The sequence below is a fragment of the Trichosurus vulpecula genome, chromosome 7 (assembly GCF_011100635.1).
Source record: "Trichosurus vulpecula isolate mTriVul1 chromosome 7, mTriVul1.pri, whole genome shotgun sequence".
Classification (NCBI taxonomy): Eukaryota; Metazoa; Chordata; class Mammalia; order Diprotodontia; family Phalangeridae; genus Trichosurus; species Trichosurus vulpecula.
In genome coordinates this window covers 269,295,613-269,302,952 of record NC_050579.1, presented here as the reverse complement: position 1 = coordinate 269,302,952, position 7,340 = coordinate 269,295,613, and the positions used below count along the sequence as shown (strand labels likewise).

Here is a 7,340-nt window from a genome sequence, read left to right as displayed (position 1 = left end):
CAGTCACTGTGCTAAAGACTGAGGATTGCAATATTAAGCTCACCTCTAAAGTCCTTTCCACAAATAATGTTTGATGGTTATTCAGAAACAAAGAATTTTGAAGCCATAGTTAAATTCATTGTAATTCACATTTATCTTGTCTCTTCCCAAGCACTATTAAAATTGAAACCTATCAGAGCTATGTCTATATATGATATAGATAGATAGGTGGAAGGTTGGGTGGATGGATGGAAGGATGGATGGATGAATGGATGGATGGAAGGACAGATGGGTGGATGGAAGGATGGATGGATAGACAGACAGACAGACAGACAGACAGACAGACAGATAGATAGATAGATAGATAGATAGATAGATAGATAGATAGATGGGTAGAGGTGCCACCTTCTTCATCTACCTGACTACTAACAGTTTCATAGACTGTTTAAAGAGGAATAAATCTGAGAGATCCTATAGATCTTAGAGATCATATAAGCCAACTCTTTCAGATCATAAATGAGGAAATTGAGTCCCAGAGAAAGTAAGTAGCTTGCCTAAAGTCATACCGCAAAATTATGGAAGAATAAAGATTAGAGAAACACTCTTTTGAGTCTCAGCTCAGGTTTTTTGCCTCTATACCACATTCTCTTCTCTTTCAAAATTCTTTGAATTGCTCCCAATGACTACAGCAGACACTGATTACAAGAAGTTTCTTACAGAACAGTGTTGGAGTAATAATGTGAAGATGCCTCATTCATCATCGAATTGGAAGTAGCTCCTTCCCCAGAATGATTTCCTGTTTGGTACCAGCAGCTGTGAGCATGAGCAAATAGATGACCCCTTCACTGGAGCCATTCCTGCCCATGGCCGGAGCAATAACTATAGAGAGATTTGAACAGGCAGGGGAAGAGGCAGGTTTATCCTGGTTCCAGACCCTCTTGTCTTTCTCTCCAAGCTATTCTCAGAGCCCAGGTATCCAACCCTTTGAGAGGTTTATCCCCCCTTTCTTTGTTGCTCCCTTTCCAAGGACCACCGTTCTAGTCCTGATTTCCCTCCTTCCCTTCCCCCAAGGGATAGTTACCATTAGTAGTGAACTGTTGGCACTCCTCAGTAGACATGTCTGGTTTATAGGTGGCATCCAAATAGCCACAAATGTAGGTGCACCCAGATCCCCCTATAGTAAAAGGCTGTCAAGTCAGCAGCTCTTCTAAGGTCCCATACATCTGAGGTAAGGTAATAAAAAGTAACATGATGATGATGATTATGATAATTAGCATGTATATAGCACTTAATCTGTGCCAGATGCTGTGCTAAGCACTTTGCAATTGTTATCTTAGTTAATCTTCACAACAACCTTTGGAAGTAGGTGGTATTATTATCCATATTTAACAGATAAGGAAACTGAGGCAAAAAGAGATTAAGTAATTTGTCCATGGTCACACAGCTAGTAAGTGTCTGAGGCCAGATTGGAACTCTGGTTTTCCTGACTGCAGTTCTCTTCTTTTGGAGCCTCATAGGAGAGAGGCTCATTCCCCAGTCTAGTCACTGGGTTCCCCACTTGAGACCTCACACTGAAACTACATATTAACCTACAGCAACAGTAGCTCTGGCCCTCATTGACAGGTTGACTTGTAAGGTTAGTGATCCTTTTGGGATCCCAACCAGGCACCATCAAATGGGCTGAAAGCTCTTCCTGGCATTTATCAGTGATATTCCTTACCATGTTTGCGGCAGACAGAACGGGGGGGGGGGAGGTGGGTTCCCTTATAACTTCATCCTAGGGAGATTGACAGCCATTGTTCTCTGAAGTACCACATGCTTGCCCCTCTCTCAGATCCTCATAAATCAAACATAAAAACCTACACCTGTAAAACTCCAAACTCCAATTTCACTATGCTTCTGATTTTACCCTACCTCCACTTTCTTATTTGCTTCCCTGCCTGCACCCCAACAAAACTATGATTTCATCTCATGGGTGCTAGAGTCTTTCTCATTATATCTAAAGATGTCTTACATGCTCCCCACCATGTCACTCACCCACCTACCACTCTCCCTATGGGGAATGTAATGAAGAGGGAGATATCGAGCCCTAGTAGTTTGGGTGGGGAGTATTTGAAGAACAAAACAAAAAAAATCCCAAGACCATTCCTAACTCACACCCCTGAAGCTCTAGCTGATAGGTGGCCTTGTCAGCTATGGCCTGGGCATCACTAGCTGAACCAGGCAGTGCACAATAGATTCATTGGTGCAGAGGGGCCAGTTTGTTAAACACTTAGATCACTATACCTGCTGTGAATGGTGGAGGAAGGAGATGATAAGGGAGAGGGTGAAGTGACATGAAGAATAAGTCCTTATTTGCTCATCCTTTCCAGTTATACTTATCAATTATAGCAAAGATATCCCCCAGTTCAGTATCTCTATTTCACTTAAGTATACCTTAATTTCCTTCCATATTCTGTTTCCAACTTCTTATTATATCAGCCCCTGCTTTGTTATTTATGTTGACCCCCATCTCTTCCAAAACTAACTCCACAAAGCATCTTATGCCTGGGCTAGGTAACATGCCTGTTTGGGAAGAGCCCTCTAATACCTGATCTTCCCCTGATACTTACCCTACAGAAACTTGGGAATCAGAACCCATCACAACACCACCATCAAACTCTACTGCCATTATAGTTGTCTAGAGAAATGTAGACTTTTAGGGTGTTGAAGCTGAAAGAGACTTTTGCAATCCCCCCCTCATTGTATGGATAAGAGAAAACAGGCAGGATATAGGAATCAGACACCCCAAATTTCTTACAAGTCTTGTTAGTGGCAAAGCTAGAAGTGGAACCAAGAGGTCTGATTTCCAGTACACTGTTCTTCCTATTATGCCCCACTTCTTTTTTTTTAAACTTACATTTTAAATAATATTATTGTTTTTTAAAAAGTTGAGGATAGAAGGTGGTAGGAGCCAGCAGAGCTTAGCCCTTTGGCTGGAGGGGAAGGAAGCTGGGATTTGATTAGAGGGAAGGGGCAGGGGAAGAAGAGGGTGGAGAAAGGCCTTGTGGCCAGTCCCCCCTCCCCCCAGAGCTGGGGGTGGGTAGTTCATCCCGGCCCCCAATTGAGTCCCTAAGGGCAGCGGGCATGGGGACAATGCCCCTGGGCTCTGCAGGGGTGGAGGTTAGGGGAGCAGAAACCAAGCATCAGGGGCACCACAGCTCTGGGGGAACGTCAAGACTTTTCTTGGAGGCCCGACCATTCCCCATTCCCCTGACTTTCCAGTCCCTCCTGCAGGTAGATGGATAGCTGTAGGCTCAGTCTCTGGGATGCTGGTCCTCCCTCTGCTCCCAGGGTGGGCAGGTGGAGCCCTTACTGGGAGGCCTGAGATGTGGGGTTCTCCTAATTGCTCTCTTGGCTTGAGGGGGTTTGCTGTTCCAGGGGCTGTTGGCACCCAGCGCTGGGGAGTTGTTGAAGCTGTCCTCGTCGTCGATGCTGTTGGCCGCATCAAAAGGTACCTGGCTGGAGAGCACGAAGGTGCTGGTGGGGCTCTTCTTCTTGCTGTTGCTGTTGTTGGCGTTGCCGCCCCCTGAGCTCATTGTGCTGCCACCCGACATCTTCCGTTTCCGCCTCTTGCTTGGTTGTTGCCGTGCTGGTTCCGCAGGGGGTGCAACCATGCGCTGCCACTTCTGGAAGAGGCAGGTCTTGAGGCAGTCACGAGGGCTGAGGCTGTAAGTCTTGTGGCAGGACATGAGCTCCTGTATGGGCTCAAGGATCACACAGAGTCGGAGGGAGTTGAGGATGGAATTAGACAATCCACACCAAGTGATGTTCTTGGATAACTGGTCCAGCATCTGCGGGTCCTGGGCATGCATGGCCAGAATGCTTCGAGGAATAAATTCACGATGCTGCCGGATGCTGAGTGTCCTCATCATGTCATCAAACATGAACTCCAGGTACAGCCGTCCTTCCACACATACCTGGGTGAACATGGGCTTGCCGGTGCTGAGTAATCATGCTGCCCTGGTCACAGTCAAGGGACACAAAGTTGCTGTGGAAGGCTTCCTTTGGGTGCTTTAGCACATTGTACAGCTCTGTGGCACCTCCCTCAAAGATGCTGCTGAAGTAGCGTGGGATCAGGGTCCGGCCAATAGTGTATCTCTTTGGTCCATCCTCCAAACAGAAGGTGATGGTTAACATGGCATCATCCTCAAAGAACTCAGTTGTGAAAGCATCCAACCAGAGATTGTCACACTCCTCTGTCCAGTTCTGCAGCCTCTTATTTAACTCGAATATCCTTTAGTCTGTCTGGTTGCCATATGGTGTGTGCCTCCCAATCCCAGGCTCCAGGTACGTAGGCAGGTACATGGGAGTTGGGCCCACATCCCCATTCAGCGTGGTGCCCAGGTGGAAGTGGGGGGAGGCGTTGCTGTTCGGAGGCCTCTTCGGTGAGTACAGCTTGAATGACTTGGAAGAACAACCAGGGCAGGTGCAGCCCACTGACATCTTCACATCGCCCGCTGCTGGGGGCCCAGCCTTGTCACGGTGCCCGCCGCCCGCTGGGACCCTCCTCCTCCTCCTCCTCCTCCTCCTTCTTCGGCCGCCGCCGCCGCCCACAGCCAGAGCCTGAGCCCCGGCCTCCGCGCCAGCCCCTGGCGCGAGGGGCCTGCCGCCCCACTTCTTTATATGGCAGGGAGCAGGTATCTCAACCTGGTTAAGAATCAGACTCTTTCCCCCAACCACGACCTTGATGCCTGAGTCTTAGATTCTCCCAAGTGACATCCTTCCCTAACATGGGGAAAAGAATATTGGGGAAATCCAAGAGCCACCTGTTACCATTTTGGGGAGGGAAGGTTGTGGGTACCCTTACAGGCCTGGTTATTACTATACTGAATAGACCTCCAGTGTACAAAGTCAGAATGTGTTATGTTTTCTCTCTACCTGCGGTACAGTACTAGCTAAGGGGGTGACCATGAATTTGTTAAATGGGAACGTTACTTGGCTCCCCCCAATAAATTTGGATGATTCTCATGGTAAGTTCTCAGCATGGTGAAGTGAGGGTTGGCTATTTAGAAGCTTAGCCATGAGGACCATATTTTTTAAACTGAAGAGATATAGTTAAGCTGATTTTGATAAGGAGGAAATGGAATTCTCTTGTAGCCAGAGGAGAAATCTCGAGTTCCAAAAAAGCTGGAGTCTATGGTCTGAATGTACTTAGAACATTATATACTTATGCTTGACTGGTTTGTAAATATCCAATATTATTATCCTTGCTGCCTGAAGTAAAAATCATTACCTCTGTATTCCAGAAGACTGTCCTAATGACTTATGGTGACTTACTTAAACCAGACCACTCACTATCCACAAGATGGCTATAATTTACCTTCCTAGCCTTACCTCATACCTTAAGCACTTTGTTCTTTACCCACACATTTACCCATTGTCCATCATGATTCAGAGAACCTGAGTCCAGTCTCAGACCTGCTACTAAATAGTCGTGGGATCTAGGGCTAATCATTTCAACTCTTTGATCCTCAGTCTCCCCAACTATAAATAAAGGATTCCTCTCTAAAGTCCCTTCTGATCCTATGTCCTGCATTTTCTTACCTCAGTGCCTTTGTTCATGTCTTTCCCTATATCTGTAATGCCTTCTCTCTCCCTCCATTTAAATCCTCCCCAGTTTACTTGAGCAACTCAATGAATGTCATTCCCTCCAAAATTATTTTTGCGAGATCACTTCATTCCCCCCCTCAGAACTGTAGTTTCTATGTAGATGCTGTATAGTGTTACCCCATTAGACTGCAAGCTCCATAAAGGCAGTGACCATGTTTGACTTTGTTCATTACTTCACCCGGTGGGACAGGGTCTGTACAGGTGCTGATTAAATGTCTACTGAATTAAATCGATCATGAGGAGTGATAAGGCGGCCCCACATTTCTTGGTGCTTGGTGCGATACAGAGCTGCGCTCACCTCAGTCCTTGAGTAGTGGCAGTAATGCAGATCAGTTGTCTGCTTGCTGCCACTGTATTTCCTCCTCCCCATCTTCCTTAGGCAATCAGCTTATGGGCTGATTCCAGGAGTAGGCTTGTGTGATGTGATTAGCATGGTCGCACCTGAACCAAGGATGAAGCTTACCTGGGATACCACCAGATCAAAGGTATCCCCCCCACCATATGCCTCTCCTCCATGAGTACTACTGAAAGCAGTATATGTGATAAATTAATCGTTCTTTAAAAATTCTTTTCCATCATTCCAAGTTTTTACTCACCCAGCTCCCATGGTCCACGTGACCATGGGGCTCTTTCCTGGAGTCTTTCTCTCTTCCCCCAGATCTCCACCCACCCAGCCCCGCCAAGTTTCCCCAGAGAAGCGAAAGCAAAAGGGCTTGGAAATCGCTTCTCCTCCCCTGGACTCTGCCGCGGTGTCTGGACTCCCCACTTCGGCCTCTCTCTGGTAGTCTTTAGAGTTTATCCGCTCTCCACATCCCTAGACTGCCTCTCCCAAAGTAAGACTTTTCTTCCTATCGTGGGCTGACTTTGGAAGGGTGGTGAAGGGTTCCTTCTACGTGTATTCTCCGGCTCAGTCCCTGCCGCCGGGTTTCCAAAGCCGTGCCTCCTCTACATCTTACTTTGCTCTCCCTAGAGTCTCTTACTCCGGTAAGGACTTCTTCGACCTCGGGAAGATCCTCAAAGGGAGCGCTCTCTTATCTGTTAGGCTGTGTGCATTGCTCCTCTCCTCCCGGCACTGCTTTCTGACTAGGGATAGCGCGCCAGCCCCGCCCCTTCATGCTCAGCTTCCCTCCAGGGGGCGCCTCTGTCGTATCTGGCTGCGGTCCAATCCAGCCCCTAATCTGTTTAGGGCTGATCTGCTCGGTGACGGGTGACGCTACCGCCCTAGCGAGGGCCAGTTGGAGGGAGTGGTTCTTCTGAGCCGAGAACTGAGTCAAGAAACTGGGGTTGAGGTTATGGTTGGAGAGGTGGGGTACAGGAGGGGCAAAGCGGCTTCCTTTTCTTATTTATTTCAATCCTCAGACCCAGGGATATCCTGGGTGGGGCGGTCTTGGCAGGACGAATTCAAGAAACCTCTAGAGTTTCAAATTCTTTTCCTGGAAAAGGCTTCTCTTCTCGCTACTGAGCAGCCCCGCACATTTCCATGCTTGAAGTTATCTGAGACTCTGGCCCCTCTACTCCTCTACTCCTATCGGAGCCTTCTCAGGACACAGACATTAGCACTCCCTGGATCCAACCCGTTAGCTAAAGGGCAAAGAGACACGGAAGGACCCGGCTTAGGACACCCGACAACCCCCCGTGAATGGCTGGCTCTGAGTCCCCCGGCTTGCTCCAAAGCCCCGATCCCCTTCTGGGGGGCTGCAAACGCTGCT

General features: G+C 48.0%; 1 pseudogene; it reads right to left on the bottom strand.

Annotated features, from left to right (window-relative positions):
- Window positions 1–3,277: 3,277 nt before the first annotated feature.
- On the bottom strand, window positions 3,278–4,479 carry LOC118858250 (annotated as a pseudogene).
- Window positions 4,480–7,340: the final 2,861 nt, after the last annotated feature.